Source organism: Fukomys damarensis, unplaced genomic scaffold (genome assembly GCF_012274545.1).
Source record: "Fukomys damarensis isolate Sample0158 unplaced genomic scaffold, DMR_v1.0_HiC HiC_scaffold_33, whole genome shotgun sequence".
Lineage (NCBI taxonomy): Eukaryota > Metazoa > Chordata > Mammalia > Rodentia > Bathyergidae > Fukomys > Fukomys damarensis.
In genome coordinates this window covers 27,830,737-27,837,182 of record NW_022900945.1, presented here as the reverse complement: position 1 = coordinate 27,837,182, position 6,446 = coordinate 27,830,737, and the positions used below count along the sequence as shown (strand labels likewise).

Genomic DNA, 6,446 nt, shown 5'->3' with positions numbered 1-6,446 from the left:
GAATCATTATGTTATACATGTATTACTCCTATATAAAAGAAAAAGATAAATATGTATTTGTATTAGGAAGTTTTCTTAAATAACTACTAGTACACAGCAGGATTACCGCATATAGGGGCTTTACATGGAGATCCAGTGTAGTATTCATAGAAGGGTTGAGAAGTAGTTGTTAGTGGCCCTATTTTCTTTTTTCAGTACTGGGGATTGAACCCAAGCTACAGCCTAGCTCCTTAAAAATATATTTTTTTTTTAAATTTTGAGACAAAGTCTTGCGAAGTGGTCAAGATGCCCAGGCTGGGTTTGAACTTGTGATCCTCCTGCCTCATTCTCCCAGACTGCTGGGATTAGGCATGCACAACCACATCTGGCTATACCCCTGGTTTTGGGATCTAGAAGATGGCAAGGCTCAGAAAGGTTAAATTCCTTGTCCAAGGTCTTGTCCAATCATCCTGAGCCAGAATCTAGGTCACATCTGAGTGATCCAAGAGGAGTTTGTAGACACTGTGCTGAGGCCAGCTCAGGCACAACCATCTCCATGCTCCCTTGCCAGGTGTAGACCTTGCTCCGGGTCTTCACTCTAGGCACAGTGTGAACCACTGCAGAGAGAACATAGGTTCAAGGCTTTGATGTATACAGGTGCTTTTTAACTGTCATATACTGGATTCCATAGCCCAGATAAGGACCTTTAAAGAATCCTTTAGAGTCTCATCTTGTCCCAATGAGAAGTCAGTCTCAGAGCTGAAAAAAATCTTTTATTTATTAGAAGTTGCCTGTACTGAAATGAATCGACTTATCTGTGTGGGTGGAAAATAGTTGGGTTAGAATTAAATTCTTGATTTGCATCCAATCTTTTCTAATGATCCATTTAAGGAAAGAGAAATACTCCCACGTGGAATCAGCTTACAAAGTCTTGAGAAACCTATAACTCTCTGAGTTTATCTAACAAACAGGCTCCTCCCTGACTCAGCCAGCTCAAGTCAGGAGTTTTGCAGGAAAGCAGTCAGCTCCCCAAACAGATACAAGCTCTTATTTCATCACCAAAACATCTTTTCTAAAAGACAGCATTAAGCCCCAACATGCAGACCAGCTTGGATATAATCCTTAGTGTACAGGGCTGCTCCCTACTGTGTGTATCATATTTCCCAAAGGGCACATCCTTCCTCAACCCTCAAAATCGCCCCCTCCTCTCCAATCCTGTCTAATTGCTGGCTGTGTCTAAAGCCTTTTTGTTAAGGACAAAGTTTTTCATTCATGGTCAGAAGCAGTCTAAATGAACATGCACACAAGCCATGTTATGACTTAAATTCCTTTCTGTCAAGCTATAACCTGTCTAATACTTTTCTGAAGGCAGAGTGGAGAGACAGAGAAGTGTGAAGAGTGGGAAAGCAGTGACTAGAAAAGAAGAAATGATCCAGAAAGGTGGACGTAGGCACAAAGACAAGGCTGATCTATGTAGAACTGGATCAAGGGTCACAGCTTATGGGAACTGTCATATTTCTGCATATTTCTGTCCTTGACCTCCACCTTCAAGTATTACCTATTTTTCAGCCCAGATGGACATGAAGAAATTCTGCAATAAAACACATATCCCAATTTGCCTTTTGACCATGAAGGTTATGGATGTAAAGTTTACTTGGCACTGTGTATAGAGCTATGAACTACATAGACATCATTTAACATTGAAAAAATCACTTTTACACTCTAGGCCTTTGTTCTGTCATCTGTAAAACATGGTATCAAACTGGAAAATTTTCACATTTCTGTCCACTTCTAAGAAATCGCTGCTTCTAAGTTCCCCCCAAATACTTGTGCCCCACTTAGATTCAGTAGGACATTGAAGAGCCTCCCTTTTACCATCCAGGAGTGAAGAGAGACCCACAGGGACACACAATCCTTTGAGCCTCTCCTAGTCTACTGTTGATTATGCATGAGTAACAGGAAGTGTCAGACTTATCTGGATTCTTGGTCTTTATTGCTTATCAGTTATGTTTGACCTCAGAAAATCTTTGCACCTCTTCTCTTTTTCATTAGAAGTGAGCAATCACTCCTGCCTGGTAGTCAGTGGGAGATCAGAGTTGGTGCTTGGATCTTGAACAGAAGAGCGGCTGGCTCATCATCAGTTTGGCTGCCTTTCTTCCTTCTTGCTGTCTGAGTCAGACAGGGGTACATGTGCTAGGGAGAGAGAAACCTAAGAACCTCTCCAGAGAACAATTAAGTGCTGAAACAGAAAGACCCCAAAGCGCACTGGCCCAAGAGTATTCAAGTAACAGCAGAAGGAAGTTGGTAAACACCCCTCCTCAGTAAGACCCAGCTTTCCACATTCTAATCTTTATCTGGACCAGCTCAGGACACGCCTCCCCTGGAAGTTCTGTTCAGCCATGGGGATCACAAATGATTGAACCCCTCAGGGGACATTCACCGTGGGTGACCCTGCAGTGCTGGATAACTTCAAAAAGGACTTTGGGACCCCTCTACCGGACTGGGGGTGCCTCAAGATCAAAGGTCACAGCTCCTTGATCCTTATCTCTACCTCCTCACTCCAAGTCTGGTGTCAGAAAAGTACTTACATGGTGCTTGACACAAGGCAGATTTGACCCTCGGTGAAGACATTCCTGGGGACTCAGTCAGCTGTGAAAGCTGAGCTGGAAATCTGAAGTATTGCCTTAGTCATTACCACCTTACACATTGTTCAGCTTCATTACCATGCAATTTCTTAACTTCTTCCAATAAATGAAAGGTAAAAATGTGTCTTTGGATGTGTGTGTGTGTGTGTGTGTGTGTGAAAATTGAATCTCATGAAAGTCTTTGACTCACCACAGAAATTCGAGGCATGTACTTCTTACATATGGACATGAGGAAATGCCAATTTTTCCGTCACGTAAAAGTTAAGGGTCAATGAGCAGAACTGACTGGGATGCTCAGGGGAGTGAATATTTATAGTATTGCAAATTTTATACAATCAATTTTTTTAGTGGAAAAGCTTACTGTAATCATGAGTTTTGGGAACTGCCTCTAATTTAACTACTTATGTGCAGAAATCCCAAATAGCAATGCAATTCTACCTCAGTGTTATTTCACAATACCTTAAAGGGAAAACCACACTGCTCAAGTGAGCTGGTCAATGGGAGTTCTGCTGAGATATTACATAGCTGACTTCAGGGAAGTCATATTTTTCTTCAACTTTTTTTAAATTTCCAGGCTAATATTCTTTTTGGGGGTTTTGTTTTTTGTTTTTTGGGGGTTTTGTTTGTTTGTTTGTTTTTGCACCAAGGATCGAACTCAGGACCTTGCACTTGCAAGGGGCAGTGGAACCACTGAGCTAAATCCCTGGCCCCCAGGCTGATATTCTTGCCGTCATTTTGTGATAGACCAAACTCCAAATTCTACCTGTGGAGCATTGTGTTAGGCAGCTTTCCATTGCTATAACAAAATATATGAGAGATGATCAACTTAAAAAGGATAAAGGTTTATTTTGACTTACAGTTTGGGAGGTTTCAGTATATAGCCTTATTAGTTTTGGGCCTGTGGCGAGGTAGAACATCGTGGCAGGAGAGCACGGTAGAAGAAAACTCTCAGCTCATGACAGCTGGGACAAAAAAGAGAGGAAGAAGATGGGGCTAGTGACCCAATTTCTCCTTAAAGATCATTTTCCTGAAGGGTGGAGTGGGTGAAGAGAAGCTAGGGGAATGGGGAAAAAGATAAGAACCAAGACCCGTCATGTAAAAGTACAAGATCCCAATGATGAATGTAACTGTACTGTATACATAAAATGTACCAATAAAGAAAAAAAAAAAGATCATGTCCCCAGTGACTTAACCTTCTCCCAATAGGCCCTACCTCTTAAAGCTTTCACCACCTCCCAGTAGTGCTATGGTGTAGGAACCAAGTTTAGTACATGGGCCCTTGAAGGGACATTTGAGATTCAGACTACAGCAAGCATTTTGACCCATTTCTCTTGTAGTCTGTATTGTGTGGTCTTTGGTGGCACTGAATTTTATAAACATGAAAAGGCTTCTTCTGCTTTGGCAGCTGGTTAAGGCCTATGTGTCCGCATCTTTCCTGCCTTATAAAAAGGGACACTCACACAGTACACTACACTACTCTAAGGAGTACCATGTGCATGGACCACTAGGGCACCTCTAAAGGTGTACTGGGACAATCAATGTTCACAATACTCCAGGAAAATCCTTCTCATAGAATACCCGTCTAAATGTACAAGAGGTGATCAGAAATATGATGAAGGCTCAAATTTTAAAAATTTATTATAGTTAAAAACATCGCTACTTACTTCCCTCAAGATATTTCCCCTTGCTTCAAGCACACTTATTCCATTGTTGTTGCCACTTTCTGATGTAGTTCTGGAGTCCTCTTTCACAGTGTCTTTAGTCGCACTGTCGTGGCTGCCTCAATGTCCTCAATTAATTCAAAGCATTTAGTTTTCATGATCATTCTCACTTTTATACAACAAAAGTTGCCTGGTGCCAGATCCAGTGAGTAAGGTGGATGAGGGCAAACCAAAGTTCTCACAAGACCGCCTTTCTATCGATGATGCTTGGCAACAACATTCACTCTATGTTTTACTGCATTCTGTAAAGACATCCATGAAAGAGAACTTACAGAACTGCTTCAGAAATTGACAGGAATGAAGAGAGAAGTGTGTTCAAAGTGAAGAGGATGATGTTTGAGAGGGATTAATGGCAATGTGTCTTTTACTGTAATACCCTTTTTATTTTTTATTTATTTTTGAGGGGTGGTACTGGGGATCGAACTCCGGTGCTTGTGCTTGCAAGGCACACAGCGGCACGACTGAGCTAAATCCCCAGCCCTGTAACATTTTTTAAAACTTAAGCACACAACACATTTTTTGCTCCTACCTCGTAAGGTTCAACTCTGTCATTTAGCATGTGGTGATTGTTTGGTTGAGAAACATAGGCCCAAGATTTATGAAGCATGCCTGTTCCCGAGTCTATTCCTGAATCCAGGACTCATCCGTCCACGCTACTGGAAAGCTGTATGTCTGGGCCAGTTTTCTGGCCACATTCAATTGCTTTTACCTATGCATGCTTTGGTGGGAGTCATGAGCCACAGTGGAGGATATAATATGAAATACGTTTCCTGTTGACCACAGTTCTCAGATGCCCCAATCAAGGACCTGGCTCCAATATTCTTACCTCTCTGGAAGGGCTCATGGCAGAAACTCCTTTCTGATCTCACTGTTGGGAGCACTATGTTTTCCCCAAACCAAGCAGTTGATTTGATTTGATGCATGGGCACCAGTACTCATGCAGTGAAAGCTGCTTTCATGCCTGCATGCACTGACTATCAGAAAGCAAATGTGCAAGTAAGCGGCTCAGCATCCACTGGTACAGAAACGACGCAGTATACGCTTTACCCGGTTCCCAGCTTCACGCACTTTAATTAATGTAACACATATTTTCTGGATTCCTGACAGGTGCCAAACACTGGTAGACACTGCCCTGAATATAAGAGAGAAAAAATCCTACCCTCGGGAAGCTTATAGCCCAGTAAGGGACTACGTATAAATAAATACATGATAAGTTTATATATAATGTACATATAAAGTAGAAAATAAATTGGAGAGGGGGAATAGAGTTCAAAGTGGTGACTTTAAAGAGAGAGAGAGAGCTCTAGAAAGGACTTACTTAGCAAGACGGTGCCCTGGAGCCAAGCCTGAAGGAGATGACTAGTGCCCTGTGTGGGTCGCGGTGGCCAACACACCTGGAGATCAGGAACAGCAAGCTCACACGCCCAAGGCAGGAGTGGGCCTCGCATGTGGGGCGGCAGCAGGGGTCTGGTTGGCTGAAGTGAAGCAAGTGTGGTAGAGATAGAGTCAGACACATGAACCAAAGCAAGACCTTGCTGGGCCGTGGAGATCTCTGCAGGACTTTGACCTTAATGCTGAATGAGATGAGAAACCAGCAGAGGGTTCTGAGGAGAGACTGGTGTTCTTTACAAGGATCACTCCAGTTAATGAGATGAGAACAGACATAAGAGGCAGAAGCCGGGAGACCAACAGAAAACAACTGCAGGAACCCAGAGGCTAGTGGTAGGAGGAGCAGGTGAGAGGGGGCCGAATCCTGGATCACAGGGTTTGTTGACAGACGCAATGTGAGGCGTAAAAGAAGGAGGAGTGGAAGGATAGAGAGTCTTCAGCTATGCTCTCTCCCATGAAAGAGAAAGCAGGGCAGGAGATTTGGATATTTTAAGTGTAAGGGACCTGCTGGGGGTCATGTGGAGAGGATTGAACCTGAGTTCTGGGCAGAAGTCCTGGGTGGAGAGCAACCTGCTGACTGGCGGGGAGGCAGGTGCTGCAGGAGATGACCATCCACATGTGTGAATATAGGCATTCCCATGACTGAGCCCTGGGACACCACAAGGCTGGCTTTATTATTTTTTTAGCTTAATTTCCTTGGCTCTTATTAAAC

At 43.1% G+C, this 6,446-nt stretch overlaps 1 long non-coding RNA gene across 2 annotated transcripts; it reads right to left on the bottom strand.

Moving 5' to 3' along the window:
• Positions 1 to 1,710: 1,710 nt before the first annotated feature.
• Positions 1,711 to 6,063, bottom strand: LOC104873294. Of its 2 annotated transcripts, none has more exons than XR_783426.2 (4): positions 5,664 to 6,063; positions 4,289 to 4,587; positions 3,482 to 3,586; positions 1,711 to 2,172 (listed from the first exon to the last, which is right to left on the bottom strand). It is a non-coding gene; the product is annotated as an uncharacterized LOC104873294 (long non-coding RNA). The 2 variants fall into 2 exon arrangements; XR_783427.1 differs by lacking the exon at positions 1,711 to 2,172 and adding an exon at positions 2,575 to 2,650.
• Positions 6,064 to 6,446: the final 383 nt, after the last annotated feature.